Source organism: Scyliorhinus torazame, chromosome 11 (genome assembly GCF_047496885.1).
Source record: "Scyliorhinus torazame isolate Kashiwa2021f chromosome 11, sScyTor2.1, whole genome shotgun sequence".
Classification (NCBI taxonomy): domain Eukaryota; kingdom Metazoa; phylum Chordata; class Chondrichthyes; order Carcharhiniformes; family Scyliorhinidae; genus Scyliorhinus; species Scyliorhinus torazame.
Window position 1 is genome coordinate 238,373,467 of NC_092717.1, and position 21,576 is coordinate 238,395,042.

The following is a 21,576-nucleotide window of genomic DNA, read 5'->3' on the forward strand; positions in this document are numbered from 1 at the left end:
ACAAGCTCCACACAGACAGTTACCCGAGGTCGGAATCGAACCTGGGTCCCTGACGCTGTCAGGCAGTGCTGCTAATCCGTAATAGGTCCACCAAGGCAGAAGTCCTTCACCAGAATCCCTTTTATTAACAAAACCAACAGCAGTACGACCATGTGCATTCAGCTTGCTGTCTGCACTGGGAGTGCAGAGGATCTGACACTCCCTGTTATATACAAAAAGGTTCCCTGATTGGCCCACTAATCAGGGAACTCGTATTCAATTGGCCAATCTCAAAGGCCTGGGGCTGGAGTCTCTGCCCCGCCACGTTTCTGGTTCACCCTGCCGGCGGGATTCTCCGTTACGCCGGCCAGTCAATGGGGTTTCCCATTGTGCGCCAGCCCCACGCCGCCGGGAAACCCCCGGGGCTGCCAGCAAAACGGAGCATTCCGGCAGCGGAGAATCCAACCCCGGCCTGAGTCATTACATCATCTTTTACCAATTACTTTAAATCTGTGCCCTCTCAATCCTTCAACCAAGGGAACAGTATTTCCCGATCTACCCTGTCCAGACCCCTCATCATTTTGAATACCTCAATCAAATCTTCTCTTTTCCAAGGAGGAACAATCCCAAATTCTCCAATCTGGCTTCATAACTGGAACTCCTGAATCCTGGACCTATTTTCGTCAGTCTTTCCTGCCCTCTAACCAATGCCTTAACATCCTTCCCAAAGCGTGCTGCCCAGACCTGGACGCAGTGCCCCAGCCGAGACTGAACCAGATTTTCCACCTATTCACTAAATCCTTGAATTACACGTATTACACAAATCACATTTTCTGCAGCAACTTAACCTTCTTACCAAGAGAATTTCAATCCAATTTAAGATGATTGTCAGTCACTCATCCTATCTATATCAATCTGCAAATTTCGATATGTCTTCTTCACAACATACTTTCCTACCTATCTTTCTGTCGTCTGCAAATTTAGCTACCAAGCCTTTGCTCCCCTCATCTGGGTCATTGTTGTAAACCGTAAGAACACCAATACATCTATTTCATTAATCACTCTTTTAAGATCCCTGGATAAAATCCATCAGGACCCGGAGACCATAAGACATAGGAACGGAATTAGACCATTCGGCCCATCCAGTCTGCTCCACCATTCGATCATGGCTGATATGTTTTTTATCCCCATTCTCCCTATAACCCCTGATACTCTCATTAATCAAGGACCTATCCATCTCTGTCTTAAAGACACTCAGTGATTTGGCCTCCACAGCCTTCTGCAGTAAAGAGTTCCACAGATTCACCGCCCTCTGGCTGAAGAAATTCCTCCTCATCTCGGTTTTAAAGGATCGTTCCTTCAGCCTGAGGCTGTGGCCTCGGGTTCTAGTTTTTCCTACAAGTGGAAACATCCTCTCCACGTCCACTCTATCCAGGCCGCTCAGTATCCTGCAAGTTTCAATAAGATTCCCCCTCATCCTTCTAAACTCCCAACGAGTGCAGACCCAGAGTCCTCAACTACTCCTCATACGACAAGCTCTTCATTCCAGGGATCATTCTTGTGAACCTCCTCTGGACCCTTTCCAAGGCCAGCACATCCTTCCTTAGATACGGGGCCCAAAACTGCTCACCATACTCCAAATTAAGCCTTATATAGCCTCAGAAATACATCCCTGGTCTTGTATTCTAGCCCTCTCGACATGAATGCTAACATTGCATTTGGCTTCCTAACTGCTGACTGAACCTGTACGTTAACCTTAAGAGAATCTTCTTTGCATCTCCATCCGATTGCTCAGAACTGCTTCCCTGATGATGGTAATTTCACCAAGTTCCTCGCTCCCCTTCACCTCCTGATTTACAGCTATTACTGGAATGTTCCTTGTATCCTCTATAGTGAAGACAGTAGCAACACATTTGTTCATTTCACCTGCCATTTCCTATTAACATCCCATTGTCACTCTCTAGAAAACAAACATTCACTTTTCTTTTTTTTTCCTGTTTAAATACCGATAGAAACTCTTGCTATTCGTTTTTACATTCCCAGATAGCTTCCTCTCATACTCTAATTTCTGACGCTGGATGAACCTTTCAGTCATTCTCTACTGTTCTTTATATTCTGACCATCATCTGACCTATCGCTCATCTTTACGGAGTTATATGCTTTTTCTTTAAGTTCGATGCATTCCTTAACTTATTTAGTTAACCACGGATGGTGGGTCGTCCCTTTAGAATTTTTCTTTATAGCAGGAATGTACTAATTCTGAGTAATCTGAAATATCTGAATGTGGTAGTCTGTGTAGAGGTATTACGGTACCTAGTAATGCTGGAACACCATTGGTAGATATTGTATGTTTCCTATTGGTCAAGCTGTATGGTAGCTCCACCCTGCAAGGCAGGGTATAAGAGCCCGTGCCGCCCCAGCAGCCTTCTTTCTGTGCCTGAGCTGCTGGGGGAAACATCTCGCTTATTAAAGCCTTCAATTGGACTACAACCTCGCTTTAGTGGTCATTGATCGTGCATCAATTTAATAAGCTAGATTTAAAAGGATGGAGCTCCGAATCAAGCGGGAGTGTTTGCAACTCAGCCCCCACGCGGCAAACTCAGCGGCAACCTTTAAGCACTGGCTGCCGTGTTTTAAAGGATATCTCGGAACGGCCGAAAACACACCCACGGGAGAACAGAAATTGCAAGTCCTGCACTTGAGGGTGAGCCCAGAAATTTGCACCCTCATCGAGGAAGCAGACGACTTCAATGCAGCGCTGGAGCTGCTAAAAGGACATTATATTCGCCCGGTAAACCAGATCTACGCCCAACATCTGCGACAAATCCCTGGGGAATCGCTGGAAGAATTCTACCGTGCGCTCTTGCAGTTGGGGAGAAACTGCAGCTGCCCGCAAGTTTCGGCGAGCGACCACAGAGAAATCTTGATCCGGGACGCTTTCGTGGCAGGTATGCTGTCCTCCCAAATCCGCCAGCGATTGCTGGAAAAAGACACCATCGGCCTCAAGGAGGCGCGGGCCCTTGCAGGCTCCCTGGATGTGGCCTCCAGAAACACCCGCGCTTACGTTCCCGACCGCGCGGCAGCCCCCTGGGCAGCGTGGAACCCCTCCGCAGCCGACCCCGAGACATTCCCCCATCCCCCCACAAGCTTGTGCTGCAAGGCGGCCTGGCAACCCCGGGGGGCCCCGCTGCTGCTTTTGCGGGCAGGCCAACACACCCAGCAGCGCTGCCCGGCCCGCGCATCCACCTGCAAGGGATGCGGTAAAAAGGGCCACTTCGTGGAGGTATGCCAGGCCCGTGCGGTCGCCGCGGTCTCCGGCGGCAAATGCGGACCGCCACCACAAACCTCTCCACGGTCCCCGTGTGGCCAGCGGGCGCTGCCATCTTCCTACTCCAGGGCCACGTGCGGCCCACCGGGCGCCGCCATCTTGTCCTGCGGACGCCACGTTCGATGGATGGGCAGTGCCATTTTGTGCACCCCCAGCCATGTGCGACCAATGGGAGCCGCCATCTTGGATGGACTCCCAGGACCCCAGCTCGGCTGACCGCACACCGCCCTATACCCCCCTCACTGTCTGTGGCCTCGCGACCCTCAAGGTCGATCCGCCTTTCCTGTTTGCGAACCTCACCCTGGATTGCAAACCCGTCGCCACCAGGAGCAGACGGTACAGTGCCCAGGATCGGGTCTTTATTAGGTCAGAGGTCCAAAGGCTACTGAGGGAAGGAGTCATTGAAGTTGGCAACAGTCCCTGGAGAGCTCAAGTAGTGGTGGTAAAGACCGGGGAGAAGCAGAGGATGGTCATCGACTACAGTCACACCATCAACAGGTTTACGCAGCTGGACGCGTACCCTCTCCCCCGCATACCTGACCTGGTAAAGATGATCGCGCAATACAAGGTCTTCTCCACGGTGGATCTTAAGTCCGCCTACCACCAGCTCCCCATCCGCACTAGTGACCGCAAATACACTGCCTTCGAGGCAGATGGGCGGCTCTATCACTTCTTAAGGGTTCCCTTCGGTGTCACCAACGGGGTCTCGGTCTTCCAGCGCGAAATGGACTGAATGGTTGACCGGTACGGTTTACGGGCAACATTCCCATATCTCGATAATGTCACCATCTGCGGCCACGACCAGCAGGACCACGACACCAACCTCCAAAAATTCCTCCAGACCTCAAAGATCCTTAACCTTAAGATAACAAGGATAAATGCGTGTTTAGCACCGACCGCCTAGCCATCCTCGGCTATGTAGTGTGAAATCCACCGGGCAGCACGGTAGCATTGTGGATAGCACAATTGCTTCACAGCTCCAGGGTCCCAGGTTCGATTCCAGCTTGGGTCACTGTCTGTGCAGAGTCTGCACATCCTCCCCGTGTGTGCGTGGGTTTCCTCCGGGTGCTCCGGTTTCCTCCCACAGTCCAAAGATGTGCAGGTTAGGTGGATTGGCCTTGCTAAATTGCCCTTAGTGTCCAAAATTGCCCTTAGTGTTGGGTGGGGTTACTAGGTTATGAGGATAGGGTGGAGGTGTTGACCTTGGGTAGGGTGCTCTTTCCAAGAGCCGGTGCAGACTTGATGGGCCGAATGGCCTCCTTCTGCACTGTAAATTCTATGAAAATGGAGTTATAGGCCCCGATCTTGAACGCATGCGCCCCCTTATGGAGTTCCCCCTCCCTCACTGCCCCAAGGCCCTGAAACGCTGCCTCGCGTTTTTCTCTTACTATGCCCAGTGGGTCCCCAACTATGCCGACAAGGCCTGTCCCCTGATCCAATCCACAGTTTTTCCCCTGTTGATAGAGGCCCGCCATGCCTTCAGCTGCATCAAAGCAGACATTGCAAAGGCCACGATGCATGCCATCAACGAATCCCTCCCCTTCCAGGTCGAGAGCGATGCATCCGACGTAGCTCTGGCGTCCACCCTCAACCAAGCAGGCAGGCCCGTGGCCTTTTTCTCACGTATCCTCCATGCTTCCGAAACCCGCCATTCCTCAGTCAAAAAGGAGGCCCAGGCCATAGTAGAAGCGGTGCGACATTGGAGGCATTACCTGGCCGGCAGGAGAGTCACTCTCCTCACGGACCAACGATCAGTTGCTTTCATGTTCGATAATGCACAGCGGGGCAAGATAAAAAACGATAAATCTTGCGGTGGAGGATCAAACTCTCCACCTACAACTACGAGATCTTGTACCGTCCCGGGAAGCTAAACGAGCCTCCTGATGCCCTGTCCCGCGGCACATGTGCCAACGCACAAGTGGACCGCCTCCGAGCCCTCCACGAGGACCTCTGCCACCCGGGGGTCACTCGCTTTTTCTACTTTATCAAGACCCGCAACCGCCCTACTCCATCGAGGAGGTCAGGACAGCCACCAGGGACTGCAAAATCTGCGCGGAGTGCAAACCGCACTTCTACCGGCCAGAGAAAGCGCACCTGATAAAGGCTTCCTGTCCCTTTGAACGCCTCAGCATGGACTTCAAAGGCCCCCTCCCCTCCACCAACTGCAACACGTACTTCCTGAATGTGATGGACGAGTACTCCCGGTTCCCATTCGCCATCCCCTGCCCCGACATGACCGCAACCACCGTCATCAAGGCCGGGCTGTTTAGCACACGAGGCTAAATCGCTGGTTTTGAAAGCAGACCAAGGCAGGCCAGCAGCACGGTTCAATTCCCGTAACAGCCTCCCCGAACAGGCTCCGGAATATGGGGACTAGGAGCTTTTCACAGTAACTTCATTGAAGCCTACTTGTGACAATAAGCGATTTTCATTTCATTTCATTTCATCTTTGCACTGTTTGAGTTCCCCGCTTACATACACAGCGATAGGGGGTCCTCCTTTATGAGCGACAAACTGCGTCAATTCCTGCTCAGCAAGGGCATCGCCTCGAGCAGGACGACCAGTTACAACCTCCTGGGTAACGGACAGGTAGAGAGGGAGAACGGAACGGTCTGGAAGACCGCCCTCCAGGCCCTACGGTCCAGGAATCTCCCAGTCTCCTGCTGGCAGGAAGTCCTCCCGGATGCCCTTCACTCCATCCGGTCACTGCTTTGTACCACGACCAACCAAACACCTCACGAACGTCTCCTTGTCTTCCCCAGGAAGTCCTCATCTGAGTCCTGACCTCCTCGCTCCCGACCTGGCTGGCTGCTCCCGGACCCATCCTGCTCCAAAAACACGTGCAGGCGCACAAGTCGGACCCGTTGGTCGAGAGGGTTCACCTTCTCCACGCTAACCCCCAGTACGCCTACTGGTACCCAGTACCCCCACGGCCGAAAAGATATGGTCTCCCTACAAGACCTGGGGCCCGCCGGAGCCCCACGCACACCCCAGCCTCCAGTCCCACCCTCCCTCCCACCAGTGCACCTTACAGGAGGATCGGTCCTTCCGCCGGCCCCGTCTAGGCCCCCCCACCCACCGACGCACCCCGCAGACGCTCCCTTCCCAGGTCAACCGTTTTCCCTACCAGCGCCATCTAGGGGTGTTGAAGCTGCCACAGAGATCGAGGCCACGCTCCCGGAGTCACAGATGCCCGAGCCCCCACTGGAGTCACCACCAAAGCTTCGAAGATCACAGAGTACGACCAGGGCCCCCGATCGACTGATTGCTTTATTTTAAAGTGTACAATTAATTATGAATCTGTAAATAGTTACAAAATGCTGTACGGAGGTATTCCGGTACCTCCATAACTATAATTTCTACCATGTTACCATGTTGTAATATCAAGCCACCACCCCCCCCCCCCCGGACTCTTTTTTAACAGGGGGTGAATGTGGTAGTCTGTGTAGAGGTATTACGGTACTTGGTAATGCTGGAACACCATTGGTAGATATTGTATGTTTCCTATTGGTCAAGCTATATGGTAGCTCCGCCCTGAACGGCGGGGTATAAGAGCCCGTGCCGCCCCAGCAGCCTTATTTCTGTACCTGAGCTGCTGGGGGAAACATCTAGCTTATTAAAGCCTTCAGTTGGACTACAACCTCGCTTTAGTGGTCATTGATCGTGCATCACTGATGTCATCAAGCTGTCCAGCAACCAATCACATTAAAGAATTCCCACAGACAACCAACTAGGAAATGAAAGCACTAATAACCAAATCAACTGTTCAAAAAGCTCTACAAAGAAGAATGAAGATAGTGCAATACATATGGGATGATATGTTCTGAAAATATATTTTTAAAATCCTAGTAATGTTTTTTTCTTCCACTTTTCAGGCCAACCACAAGAATACCAATATCAGTTACAGGATTTCAATATGGGCAGCACGGTTGCACAAGAGATAGCACTGTGGCTTCACAGCGCCAGGGTCCCAGGTTCGATTCCCTGCTGGGTCACTGTCTGTGCGGAGTCTGCACGTTCTCCCCGTGTCTGCGTGGGTTTCCTCCGGGTGCTCCGGTTTCCTCCCACAGTCCAAAGGCATGCAGGTTAGGTGGATTGCCCTTAGTGACCATAAAAGGTTAGGTGGGGTTATTGGGTTATGGGGATAGGGTGGAAATGGGGGCTTAACTGGTTCGGTGCAGACTCAATGGGCTGAATGGCCTCCTTCTGCACTGTATGTTCTATGTTCTAATTTCTCATATTGGAGCCCTTAACAACATTACACAAATATAAAAACAAATTTCAGGATAAGACCTGTTCATTAACAGTTATTATTGAGATAACAGTTAAAGCCTGATTGAGCAAGGTGTAACTTTTAATAGGGCTTCTAACAGCGATGTGTAGGCAAAAAAGGGAACGTTCTCATCATCTCAATTGAGCTCTGAGGAAGAGTCACACAGACTTGGAAACGTTATCTTGTTCTTCTCTCCACAGATGCTGCCAGACCGTCTGAGTCTTTCCAGCATTTCCTGTTTTCCGAATGCGGATAGGTCACTGTGAAAGACCCCACAAATCCGGGGCCAGCGATAGAGATGGCCGATCAGTTTTTACTTTATTTCTCTACAGTTTCATTGATCTTTCAGTTTACAGTGGGAAATTGGAAAACCCATCCTGGTAATCGATAACTTCTTGTTCTATAACCTAACTCTTTCCAGTCACACAACCAAGTCATAGAATCATAGAATTTACAGTGCAGAAGGAGGCCATTCGGCCCATCAAGTCTGCTCTGGCCCTTGGAAAGAGCACCCTAGTTAAGCCCACACCTCCACCCTATCCCAGTACCCCCACCTAACCTTTCTTTTTGGACCTAAGGGGCAATTTAGCACGGCCAATCCACCTAACCTGCACATCTTTGGACTGTGGGAGGAAACCGGAGCACCCGGAGGAAACCCATGCAGACACGGGGAGAACGTGCAGACTCCGCGCAGACAGTGATCCAGCGGGGAATCGAACCTGGGACCCTGGAGCTGTGAAGCAACAGTGCTAACCACTGAGCTACAATGCCGCCTAATCATGTAGTTTAAATGAATTTCACCTTCAAACTGTCCTGTTCTATTGAAACCAAGTAGCCATGCCGCCTACATCTATCATGTTATTCAATATATTCCAGTCCAGATGTGAAACCGAGTCACATCTGATCAAATAGTTTGGTCCCATCTGCCCAATCAACCTTTCCTATCAGCTTGTGTGGTCCAGTTCTGGCAATAAGCAGTTTTAATTTCCTCCCAGTGGTGTCACTGAGAACAGAGTGAAGAGAACCGATTTACATAATTATTGGGCCATATTCTTGTGAAAAATATAACAACCTCTGAGTGATGCTCACTGTTCTTAATACGCAAACAGGCCAGTGACTTGGGACAAGGACGTGAAAGATTGTGAGACATTGATCATCACATGGAAAATTGGTTCTGCCATTAGCGTTGCAAGATTTACAGGAGATTACTGCATTACAAAGAACAAAGAAATGTACAGCACAGGAACAGGCCCTTCGGCCCTCCAAGCCAGTGCTGACCATGCTGCCCGACTAAACTACAATCTTCTACACTTCCTGGGTCCGTATCCCTCTATTCCCATCCTATTCATGTATTTGTCAAGATGCCCCTTAAATGTCACGATCGTCCCTGCTTCCACCACCTCCTCCGGTAGCGGGTTCCAGGCACCCACTACCCTCTGCGTAAAAAACTTGCCTCGTACATCTACTCTAAACCTTGCCCCTCGCACCTTAAACCTATGCCCCCTAGTAATTGACCCCTCTACCCTGGGGAAAAGCCTCTGACTATCCACTCTGTCTATGCCCCTCATAATTTTGTATACCTCTATCAGGTCTCCCCTCAACCTCCTTCGTTCCAATGAGAACAAACCGAGTTTATTCAACCGCTCCTCATAGCTTATGCCCTCCATACCAGGCAACATTCTGGTAAATCTCTTCTGCACCCTCTCTAAAGCCTCCACATCCTTCTGGTAGTGTTGCGACTAGAATTGAACACTATACTCCAAGTGTGGCCTAACTAAGGTTCTATACAGCTGCAACATGACTTGCCAATTCTTATACTCAATGCCCCGGCCAATGAAGGCAAGCATGCCGTATGCCTTCTTGACTACCTTCTCCACCTGTGTTGCCCCTTTCAATGACCTGTGGACCTGTACTCCTAGATCTCTTTGACTTTCAATACTCTTGAGGGTTCTACCATTCACTGTATATTCCCTACCTGCATTAGACCTTCCAAAATGCATTACCTCACATTTGTCCGGATTAAACTCCATCTGCCATCTCTCCGCCCAAGTCTCCAAACAATCTAAATCCTGCTGTATCCTCCGACAGTCCTCATCGCTATCCGCAATTCCACCAAACTTACTAATCAGACCAGTTACATTTTCCTCCAAATCATTTATATATACTACAAAGAGCAAAGGTCCCAGCACTGATCCCTGTGGAACACCACTGGTCACAGCCCTCCAATGAGAAAAGCATCCTTCCATTGCTACTCTCTGCCTTCTATGGCCTAGCCAGTTCTGTATCCACCTTGCCAGCTCACCCCTAATCCCGTGTGACTTCACCTTTTGTACTAGTCTACCATGAGGGACCTTGTCAAAGGCCTTACTGAAGTCCATATAGACAACATCCACTGCCCTACCTGCATCAATCATCTTAGTGACCTCCTCGAAAAACTCTATCAAGTTAGTGAGACACGACCTCCCCTTCACAAAACCGTGCTGCCTCTCACTAATACGTCCATTTGCTTCCAAATGGGAGTAGATCCTGTCTCGAAGAATTCTCTCCAGTAATTTCCCTACCACTGAAGTAAGGCTCACCGGCCTGTAGTTCCCGGGATTTTCCTTGCTACCCTTCTTAAACAGAGGAACAACATTGGCTATTCTCCAGTCCTCCGGGACATCCCCTGAAGACAGCGAGGATCCAAAGATTTCTGTCAAGGCCTCAGCAATTTCCTCTCCAGCCTCCCTCAGTATTCTGGGGTAGATCCCATCAGGCCCTGGGGACTTATCTACCTTAATATTTTTTAAGACACCCAACACCTCGTCTTTTTGGATCTCAATGTGACCCATGCTATCTACACACCCTTCTCCAGACTCAACATCTACCAATTTCTTCTCTTTGGTGAATACTGATGCAAAGTATTCATTTAGTACCTCGCCCATTTCCTCTGGCTCCACACATAGATTCCCTTGCCTATCCTTCAGTGGGCCAACCCTTTCCCTGGCTACCCTCTTGCTTTTTATGTACGTGTAAAAAGCCTTGGGATTTTCCTTAACCCTATTTGCCAATGACTTTTCGTGACCCCTTCTAGCCCTCCTGACTCCTTACTTAAGTTCCTTCCTACTTTCCTTATATTCCACGCAGGCTTCATCTGTTCCCAGCCTTTTAGCCCTGACAAATGCCTCCTTTTTCTTTTTGACGAGGCCTACAATATCTCTCGTCATCCAAGGTTCCCGAAAATTGCCGTATTTATCCTTCTTCCTCACAGGAACATGCCGGTCCTGAATTCCTTTCAACTGCCACTTGAAAGCCTCCCACATGTCAGATGTTGATTTGCCCTCAAACATCCGCCCCCAATCTATGTTCTTCAGTTCCTGCCTAATATTGTTATAATTAGCCTTCCCCCAATTTAGCACATTCATCCTAGGACCACTCTTATCCTTGTCCACCAGTACTTTAAAACTTACTGAATTGTGGTCACTGTTACCGAAATGCTCCCCTACTGAAACATCTACCACCTGGCCGGGCTCATTCCCCAATACCAGGTCCAGTACCGCCCCTTCCCTAGTTGGACTGTCTACATATTGTTTTAAGAAGCCCTCCTGGATGCTCCTTACAAACTCCGCCCCGCCTAAGCCCCTGGCACTAAGTGAGTCCCAGTCAATATTGGGGAAGTTGAAGTCTCCCATCACCACAACCCTGTTGTTTTTACTCTTTTCCAAAATCTGTCTATCTATCTGCTCCTCTATCTCCCGCTGGCTGTTGGGAGGCCTGTAGTAAACCCCCAACATTGTGACTGCACCCTTCTTATTCCTGATCTCTACCCATATAGCCTCACTGCCCTCTGAGGTGTCCTCTCGCAGTAGGGCTGTGATATTCTCCAGAACCAGTAGCGCAACTCCGCCTCCCCTTTTACATCCCCTTCTATCCCGCCTGAAACATCTAAATCCTGGAACGTTTAGCTGCCAATCCTGCCCTTCCCTCAACCAGGTCTCTGTAATGGCAACAACATGATAGTTCCAAGTACTAATCCAAGCTCTAAGTTCATCTGCCTTACCCGTAATACTTCTTGCATTAAAACATATGCACTTCAGGCCACCAGACCCGCTGTGTTCAGCAACTTCTCCCTGTCTGCTCTGCCTCAGAGCCACACTGTCCCTATTCCCTAGTTCTCCCTCAATGCTCTCATCTCCTGACCTATTGCTCCCGTGCCCACCCCCCTGCCATACTAGTTTAAACCCTCCCATGTGACACTAGCAAACCTCGCGGCCAGGATATTTATGCCTCTCCGGTTTAGATGCAACCCATCCTTCTTATACAGGTCACACCTGCCCCGGAAGAGCTCCCAGTGGTCCAGATAATGGAAACCCTCCCTCCTACACCAGCTGTTTAGCCACGTGTTTAGCTGCTCTATCTTCCTATTTCTAGCCTCACTGGCACGTGGCACAGGGAGTAATCCCGAGATTACAACCCTCGAGGTCCTGTCTTTTAACTTTCTGCCTAGCTCCCTGAACTTCTGCTGCAGGACCTCATGCCCCTTCCTGCCTATGTCGTTAGTACCAATATGTACAACGACCTCTGCCTGTTTGCCCTCCCCCTTCAGGATGCCCTCTACCCGTTCGGAGACATCTTGGACCCTGGCACCAGGGAGGCAACATACCATCCTGGAGTCTCTTTCACGTCCACAGAAGCGCCTATCTGTGCCCCTGACTATAGAGTCCCCTATTACTATTACTCTTCTGCGCTTTGACCCTCCCTTCTGAACACCAGAGCCAGCCGTGGTGCCACTGCTCTGGCTGCTGCTGTTTTCCCCTGATAGGCTATCCCCCCCGACAGTATCCAAAGGGGTATATCTGTTCGAGAGGGGGACAACCACAGGGGATTCCTGCACTGACTGCCTGCCCTTTCTGGTGGTCACCCATTTCTCTGCCTGCACCTTGGGTGTGACCACATTTACATAACTGCGATCTATGACGCTTTCCGCCACCTGCATGCTCCTAAGTGCATCCAATTGATGCTCCAACCAAACCATGCGGTCTGTGAGGAGCTCCAGTTGGGTGCACTTTCTGCAGATGAAGCCATCCGGGACGCTGGAAGCCTCCCGGACCTGCCACATCTCACAGTCAGAGCACAGCACCCCTCTAACTGACATTGCATCAATTAATTAAAATTAAAATTAAATTTTTAACATTTTTTTTGAATATTTAAAAAAAAATTTCAAAGTTACTGTTAACTATCTGTTTCCTAGCACTAGATTTCTAATAGAAATGCGAAAGCTAAATATAGTACTCTCCGATCTCTGGCTTAGATATCCCTCTAAATTATAATTAAGTAATTATGTTTAATTAGTTACCAATGCTCAATTTTTTTTAAAATTTAGTGTAGATTCCCAACCAGCCACTCAGGCCACAGCTTTTCTGTGATGTCACTTCAGTTTCCCCCCGACACACACACAATTTGAAAAAGGTACAAAAGTAAAAATGAGTAAAAATCACTTACTTACCTTCTTAGTGTTAATAATAAAATATGGTACTTACCTCTCACCAATGGGTTTTATTATTAGGTTAGAGGAGGAGGGCGGGTGGGAGACACTACATGTGTAGTGTCTCGGGTTTCCTCTCCACCAGAATGTATTGGTGAGGGTCTTCCCAGCAGTCCGCGGGTCGAACTTCCTGTTCCCGCCTTAAATACTAAAATATTAAAAAAAACCAGAAAAGAGGGACCGAAAACGGGACCAGGTAAGTGTTTTTAAAGGACAGACTTACCTCCCAGCAATCCCAGAAGGCCCCTGCGCACCGCTCCCGCCGAAATTCAAAGGGCTGCTCCTGCAAAGGTAAGGGTTTTTTAAGTAAATACTCACCACCTCCCAGAAGGCCCCTGCGCACCGCTCCCGCCGAAATTCGAAGGGCTGCTCCTGCAAAGGTAAGGGTTTTTAAAGTAAATACTCACCACCTCCCAGAAGGCCCCTGCGCACCGTTCCCGCCGAAATTCATTAACACATACATTTCCCATTAAACTGGACACAGAAACTAAGTCTAGTAATTAACAGCTTAAGAACCCTGTGATGAATGTAGAAATTGTCATATGTTATATTTTATCTTCAGTTGCAGCAATGTTGCTGAAAACCCTGGTTTAAAATACATACAGACTGTCTACTAAAGCTGTAATTAAAGAGTCATAAAGGGTGAAACAATAATTAATTACAACCACTTACTTGGTTATAGATAAAGGGCGAATGGGACATTGTTTACATTTTGGTTGGCTCCTTGGAGCATAGATAATTTATGAGGGGTAGTATTTAGTCCTAGCTAAACAGGTCATGGAACTTAGTGGGATACAGATGATATAAGTAATGGGAGGAGCCAGGACTGTCTGTAGTTTTGTTTTCTGTTATAGGATTTTAAGTTGAACAGCAGTTTTGCCAAATGCTGTCATGTTGAGCAGAAGTGTACTGGATCTGCTCTTGAAAGGATCTCTGTCCGAATGGTTCTCCACAACTAAGCAAGTATTATGTTAATTTTATTTGTAAGCAGCATTTTAACTGTATTGGGTTATTTAATTGGAATTAGTGGCAGGTGTAGACAGTGAGTTCAAATTTGTCCTTTAAGAACTGTGTAATTGTTAACTGTAAAGCTTTTCTTTGATGTTAATGTAGTTAATTCTGTGTTTAAATTAAAGTTTGTTTTAACATAAAATATACCTTGTGGTCAGTGTCATCACTCCTGGGGCGAAGTATCCTTTCCTCACTGTTTTACAAATAGGAAAATTGTTTGAAGTTCTCGTCCAGTGTCTCAACAAAAGTTGGGGTCTGGTCCGGATTCCTAACAGCCCTTTTAATGAGGTGATAATTATTGATGACAGCCATTCAACCCCTCTGACCCAGGAAGTGAACAATTAAATGTATGACATCTCATTAAGGCTTTGCCAAAGAGTCATCCAACTCAAAACGCCAGCTCTGTCCTCTTTCCACAGACACTGCCAGGCCGGCTGAGACCTTTCAGCATTTTCTGTTCTCGTGGCATCTCATTACTTCAACTTATAAATTGTTTTGGGAGATTTAATTTTTGTAAACCTTACCTTTCTATCTCTCCTTCTCTGTCTCTTCACCCATTCATTCCTTTCCTCTCTTTATTTCTTTTCCTGTATCTGATTGAACTCTAATTCATCCAATTTATTTCTCTGTCATTCTTTTTAAATTCCCATCCTTTAATCTAATTGGTGAAGGGGACAACCCGTTGCTCCCTTCCTTTGCGCAGATGTCCTGATTTCTGCCCCCACCCCCCCTCGCGCAATTATCTGCTCTCCCTCCCAGCAAGTTACAGGGCAAAATGTCTGCAAAGCGAAACATCTGCAAACATGTCTCAACAATTGGACATGCAGCGACGTGCGTCGCAGAACCTGTCCCATTTTGTAGATATGGAGGCAAAATAATCCAAAATTAAATCTTGGAATTTCGAAAGATCTATGTGTCATACTATGAAATTTTTTTTTTTAAATCGCCAATCCGCTTTCTTCTTCCAACAAGAGGCTGTTTCACACAATGAAAAGGAAACTCTATCTAGATTTAAACTATAATGAGTATCAGGTGATAGATCCATTCCCTTTTTACGGACACAAAATCGCTTTATAATCAAAGGAGAATAAATGATGTTTAATCTGACAGAGACAAATGGCGCGATTGTCTCTGAATTCTCTGGAGGCTGAGTTAAATAGGATGAAGAAAAGCATCTGTTGCACACCACGCAGTTCGCCAGGAACAGGTCAGCATTGTACCTGCAGGACTGCTCCTCCGGCCTCCTCACATTCATCAACAACATCTGAAACTCACTCTTCCACCTCGGCTAAGAGCAGCCGATCGACCTTGCCCTCTATGTTTTGTTTTGAATCAATTTGAATTTAAAGTGAAGTCATTTAGGATAAATTGCCATTTCTCAGGGGCAATTTGCAAGTAAGGACAGTTCCAGATCCTTTGCTTTCTAGAGAGTTTTTAAAAAAAGATCATGCCCAGGATGTGAGTGTCGCTAGTGAGGCCAAAATGCATTGCCCATCCCTAATCGCCCTGGGACAAGCGTCTTGAATACAACTGAATAGCTTGCCAGTTCAAGTCATAACCAACACCATTTCTGTGAGTCTGGAATCACGTGTCGGCCAGACCAGGTAAGAATGGCAGATTTCTTTTCCCAGAAGTTACTTAGTTCTTACTTGTTCAGTAACATATACTACCTCCCCCCATAAATTAACTAAACTTATGAACAATGTGACCTTCTGAAGTAGTGACATGGTAAAATGTAGAAAATAGGAGCAGGAATATGTCATTCTACCCTTTGAGTCTGTCCATCATTCAATACGGCCATGGTTGATCCTCTGTCTCAACACCATCCTCCCACTCTCTCCCCATGCCCATTGATGTCTTAAGAGTCTAAAAATATATCTATTTCCTTCTTAAATATATTCAGTGATCTGGCCTCCACACACTTCTGTGGGAGAGAATTCTACAGATTCACCACCCTCTGAGTGAAAAAATCTCTTCACACCTAAATGGCCTAACCCGTACCCTGAGAATGTGAACCCTTGTCCTGGACCGCACCCCCCCCCCCCCCCCCCCCCACACCCCCCAGTCAGAGGAAACAACATCCACATCCTTACATCCTTGCAATCAGTCTGCCCAGCCCTATCAGAATTTTATATATTTCAATCAGATCCAGTGACTACAGGCTCGGTCAACTCTATCTCTCCTCGTACGACAATCCTGCCATCGAAATCAGCCTGGCGAACATTCGCTGCACCCCCTTCATTGCAAGTATAACGTCCCTTAGGTGAAGAACCAAAACTGCACATCATACTCCAGGCGCGTGTAATGTTCTTGTCGGATGGCCTGATTTATATTACAAGAACACTTGTAGCTAAAGCTATAAACGGATCATGTGAGATTCCATCGCAGAAAACAACAGGTTATAGCTTTTAACTTTAAATCAGCGATGAAATGATCGATGGACTCTTCTGTGAACATAGTCTAAACACATTGCATTCATAAATGTAATTCTTTCGGGGGATGCAATGTTCATCGAGTCTTCGAATTACTTCATTAAAATTTTTACAATCTTCTTCGTTTGCAAATTTAAACTTATTAAACACAATTGCTTTGGGCCCTGCCGCTGTTAGGAGCATCACTACTGTTATGGGTCAGGATTTAGAGAACCCCAAAGTGTATCATGGAGTTCACCTGACCCACAACTTTTAATAGATTGTGGTATAGGGAGCACACGGCCCACTCTACAGGAATGGTACAGCAAAACTGGACCAGTAATTTTAAAAACAAAACAATGTTTATTCTATGAACTCAAGTTAACCTTTCTAAAACAAACAGTGAACATCTTAGCAACCAGTAAATCAAAGATAACCCCCTAAAGCATACAACACTAAGTAATCCGTAAGCTGTCCTTTTCACATCCAAAAGACATAACAAACCTTTAAACAGGAGCACATTAGGTTCACATTCACTATTGAGAACATTTATAATTCTGAATTCACCAAATGATCCAGAGATAGTCTTTGGATGGCAGAGATCAACAGGACAACTCTTTGTTTAACTTCAGCTGCAGCTCACTGGAAAACCCAGACGCACCCAAGCTTTTTCTCCAAGTGAAACTAAAAAGCAGAACCACAGCTCAGCTCCACCCACACTCTGACATCACTGCAGTAACATGAGCAGCTCACCAGTTCTTAAAGCAACATTCTCATGACACTACCTTACGCAAATCTGATGGATCTGCTAAATTTACTGCAGTAAGAAACAGATTAAATTGCTGTTTAAACACACGCCAGTTGCTGTCCACATTACAATGAAATCTGAGACTCTTTGGTGGCTTCAATTACTCCATGTAGTTCATTCTTGCAGTCTGCAAAATCTTCAAATATCTGTGGACCTAGTGGCAGGCTTCAGCAATGATGTGATAGTTTTTTCTCAGTGTTTAATACCATCCAACCCTGGTACCATGTAATGTTGTTGTTGGATGGCCTGATTTATATTGCAAGAACACTTGTAGCTAAAGCTATGAACGATTTATTAACATTAACTGTGGGTCAAGTATATACAAAACAACAGATGAATAACAGAATAAACATGCACAAACCACTATCTCTCTCAGCTCCCTCAACAGTCTGAGGTCACCGAACTCTAACATTCACTTCTATACTAATGAGACTCCTAGTGATCAGTCGGTGAATTACAACACAACCATGATATCACTATAGTGTGGTCTCACCAAAACCCTGTACAGCTGCAGTAAGACATCCTTGTTCTTGTACTCATTTTTTCTTGCACTGAACACAAAGAATTTACAGAGGGATATAGACAGGTTCAGTGAGTGGGCAAAAACTTGGCAGATTAAATATAATGTAGGAAAATGTGAAGTTATGCACTTTGGTAGAAAGAACAAAGGAGCTGAATAATATTTAAATGGAGAAAGACAGCAGGACAGAGAGCTTTGGGGGGTCGTCGTGCATGAGTCACATAAGGTTAGCATGTAAGTTCAGCAGTTAATATAGAAGGCAAATGGAATGTTGGCCTTCATTTCAAAGGAAAAAGGGGAATCTTGTTAAAACTATACAACGTATAGACCACCCCTGGAATGCTGTGAACAGTTTTGTTCCCCTTATCTGAGGAAAGATATACTGGAATTGGAGGCAGTCCAGAGAAGGTTCACGAGGTTGATCCCAGGTATGGAGGGATTCTCTTATGAGGAGAGGTTGGGCCTGAACTCATTGGAGTTTAGAACAATGAGAAGCAACCTCATTGAGATATTTGGGAAACTGAGGGTGCTTGACAGGGTAGATGCTGAGAGGATGTTTCCCCTTGTGGGAGAGTCTAGGACCAGAGGGCATCATCTCAGAGTCAGGGGTCACCCACTTAAGACAGAGACGAGGAGAAATGTCTTCTGTCTGAGGGGAGTGAGTCTGTGGAATTCTTCACCACAGAGAGCTGGAGAGGCCGGGTCATTAAATATCTTTTTTCAATTTAAGGGGCAATTTAGCATCTACCCTGCACAGCTTTGGGTTGTGGGGGTGAGACCCAGGCAGACACAGGGAGAATGAGCAAACCCCACACGGACAGAGACCGGGATCGAACCCGGGTCCTCGGCGCCGTGAGGCAGCACTGAGGCTGCGTCATTAAGTATGTTGAAGGCTGAGTTAAAGAGATCTTTCATCAATAAGGGAATCCGGGGTATGAGGATAAGGCGGGAAAGTGGAGTTGAAGATTATGACAAATCAGCCATGATCTCATTCAATGGTGACCCAAATTTGATGGAGCGAATGGCCTACTTCTGTTCCTACATCTTATGATCTATGAAGGCCAACATACCATTTACCTTATAAATCTGAGTGCTAGCTTGAAGTTTGGATTCAAAAGTGTTTTTGGAAAAAGTGAATACAGCTGATTGGGTGAGTACGGTCAGGTACGTTTTTACTACTTTTATCGCTTATAGTTTGTTTTTATTTTGCAGTTTATAGTTTGCAAGGCTACATTCTGTAGTAACAAGTACCAGGGATGAAGGGTCCTGGAGTAATTGATATTTGATTTTAAGTATCTTTCAGAAGGTATACTTTAAAGGGGTAAATCGTGGCAGGAGAGGTCAAACCCATGATGTGCTTCTCTTGCTTTATGTGGGAAACTGGGAACATTTCCAGTGCCGGGGACCAGGATATGTGCAGGAAGTGCCAGGGTTTCAGAGCTGGAGTGGCTGCTGGGGACACTGTGGAGCATCCACGAGGTGGGGAGAGTATTGTGGATAGCACATATAGTGAGGTGTTTACACTGCAGGCTAATACTCCACATCCAGGAAGGGAATAGGTGACCGCCAAGCAGAACAGAAGGGCAAGGCAGGTAGTGTAGAAACCTCCTGTGGCCATTCCCTTACAAAACAGATACACCGCTTGATACACGATCAATGACCACTAAAGCGAGGTTGTAGCCCAACTGAAGGCTTTAATAAGCGAGATGTTTCCCCCAGCAGCTCAGGTACAGAATGAAGGCTGCTGAGGCAGCACGGGCTCTTATACCCCACCTTGCAGGGCGGAGCTACCATACAGCTTGACCAATAGGAAGCATACAATATCTACCAATGGTGTTCCAGCATGACCAGGTACCGTAATACCTCTACACAGACTACCACATTCACCCCCTGTTAAAAAAGAGTCCGGCGGGGGTGGTGGCCTGATACTACAACATGGTAACGTGGTAGAATTATAGTTATGGAGGTATCGTAATATCTCCGTCCAGCGTTTTGTAACTATTTACAATTCTATTATTCATAATTAGCTATACACTTTAAAATGAAACAATCAGTCGATCAAGGGCCCTGGTCGTCCTCTGTGATCGTCAAAGCTTCGGTGGTGACTCCGGTGGAGGCTCGGGCGTCTGTGACTCTGGGAGCATGACTTCGATCTCCGTGGCAGCTTCAACGCCCCTCGACCGCGCTGGTAGGGAAAACGGTTGACCTGGGAAAAGAGCGTCTGCGGGGTGCGTCGGTGGGTGGGGGGGGGGCCTAGACGAGGCCAACGGGAGGGCCGATCCTCCTGTAAGGTGCACTGGATACAGAACTGGCTAGGCCATAGAAGGCAGAGGGTAGCAATGGAGGGATGCTTTTCTAATTGGAGGGCTGTGACCAGTGGTGTTCCACAGGGATCAGTGCTGGGACCTTTGCTCTTTGTAGTATATATAAATGATTTGGAGGAAAATGTAACTGGTCTGATTAGTAAGTTTGCAGACGACACAAAGGTTGGTGGAATTGCGGATAGCGATGAGGACTGTCTGAGGATACAGCAGGATTTAGATTGCCTGGAGACTTGGGCGGAGAGATGGCAGATGGAGTTTAACCTGGACAAATGTGAGGTAATGCATTTTGGAAGGGCTAATGCAGGTAGGGAATATACAGTGAATGGTAGAACCCTCAAGAGTATTGAAAGTCAAAGAGATCTAGGAGTACAGGTCCACAGATCACTGAAAGGGGCTACACAGGTGGAGAAGGTAGTCAAGAAGGCATACGGCATGCTTGCCTTCATTGGCCGGGGCATTGAGTATAAGAATTGGCAAGTCATGTTGCAGCTGTATAGAACCTTAGTTAGGCCACACTTGGAGTATAGTGTTCAATTCTGGTCGCCACACTACCAGAAGGATGTGGAGGCTTTAGAGAGGGTGCAGAAGAGATTTACCAGAATGTTGCCTGGTATGGAGGGCATAAGCTATGAGGAGCGATTGAATAAACTCGGTTTGTTCTCACTGGAACGAAGGAGGTTGAGGGGCGACCTGATAGAGGTATACAAAATTATGAGGGGCATAGACAGAGTGGATAGTCAGAGGCTTTTCCCCAGGGTAGAGGGGTCAATTACTAGGGGGCATAGGTTTAAGGTGAGAGGGGCAAAGTTTAGAGTAGATGTACGAGGCAAGTTTTTTACGCAGAGGGTAGTGGGTGCCTGGAACTCACTACCGGAGGAGGTAGTGGAGGCAGGGACGATAGGGACATTTAAGGGGCATCTTGACAAATATATGAATAGGATGGGAATAGAAGGATACGGACCCAGGAAGTGTAGAAGATTGTAGTTTAGTCGGGCAGTATGGTCGGCACGGGCTTGGAGGGCCGAAGGGCCTGTTCCTGTGCTGTACATTTCTTTGTTCTTTGTTCTTTGGTGGGAGGGAGGGTGGGAATGGTGGCTGGGGTGTGCGTGGGGCTCCGGCGGGCGCCAGGTCTCGTGGGGAGACCGTATCTTGTCGGCCGTCGGGGTACGCCACGTAGGCGTACTGGGGGTTAGCATGGAGCAGATGGACCCGCTCGACCAACGGGTCCGACTTGTGCGCCCGCACGTGTTTTCGGAGCAGGATTGGTCCAGGAGCTGCCAGCCAGGTCGGGAGCGAGGTCCCAGAGGAGGACTTCCTGGGGAAGACAAGGAGACGTTCGTGAGGTGTTTGATTGGTTGTGGTACACAGTAGTGACCGGATGGAGTGGAGGGCATCTGG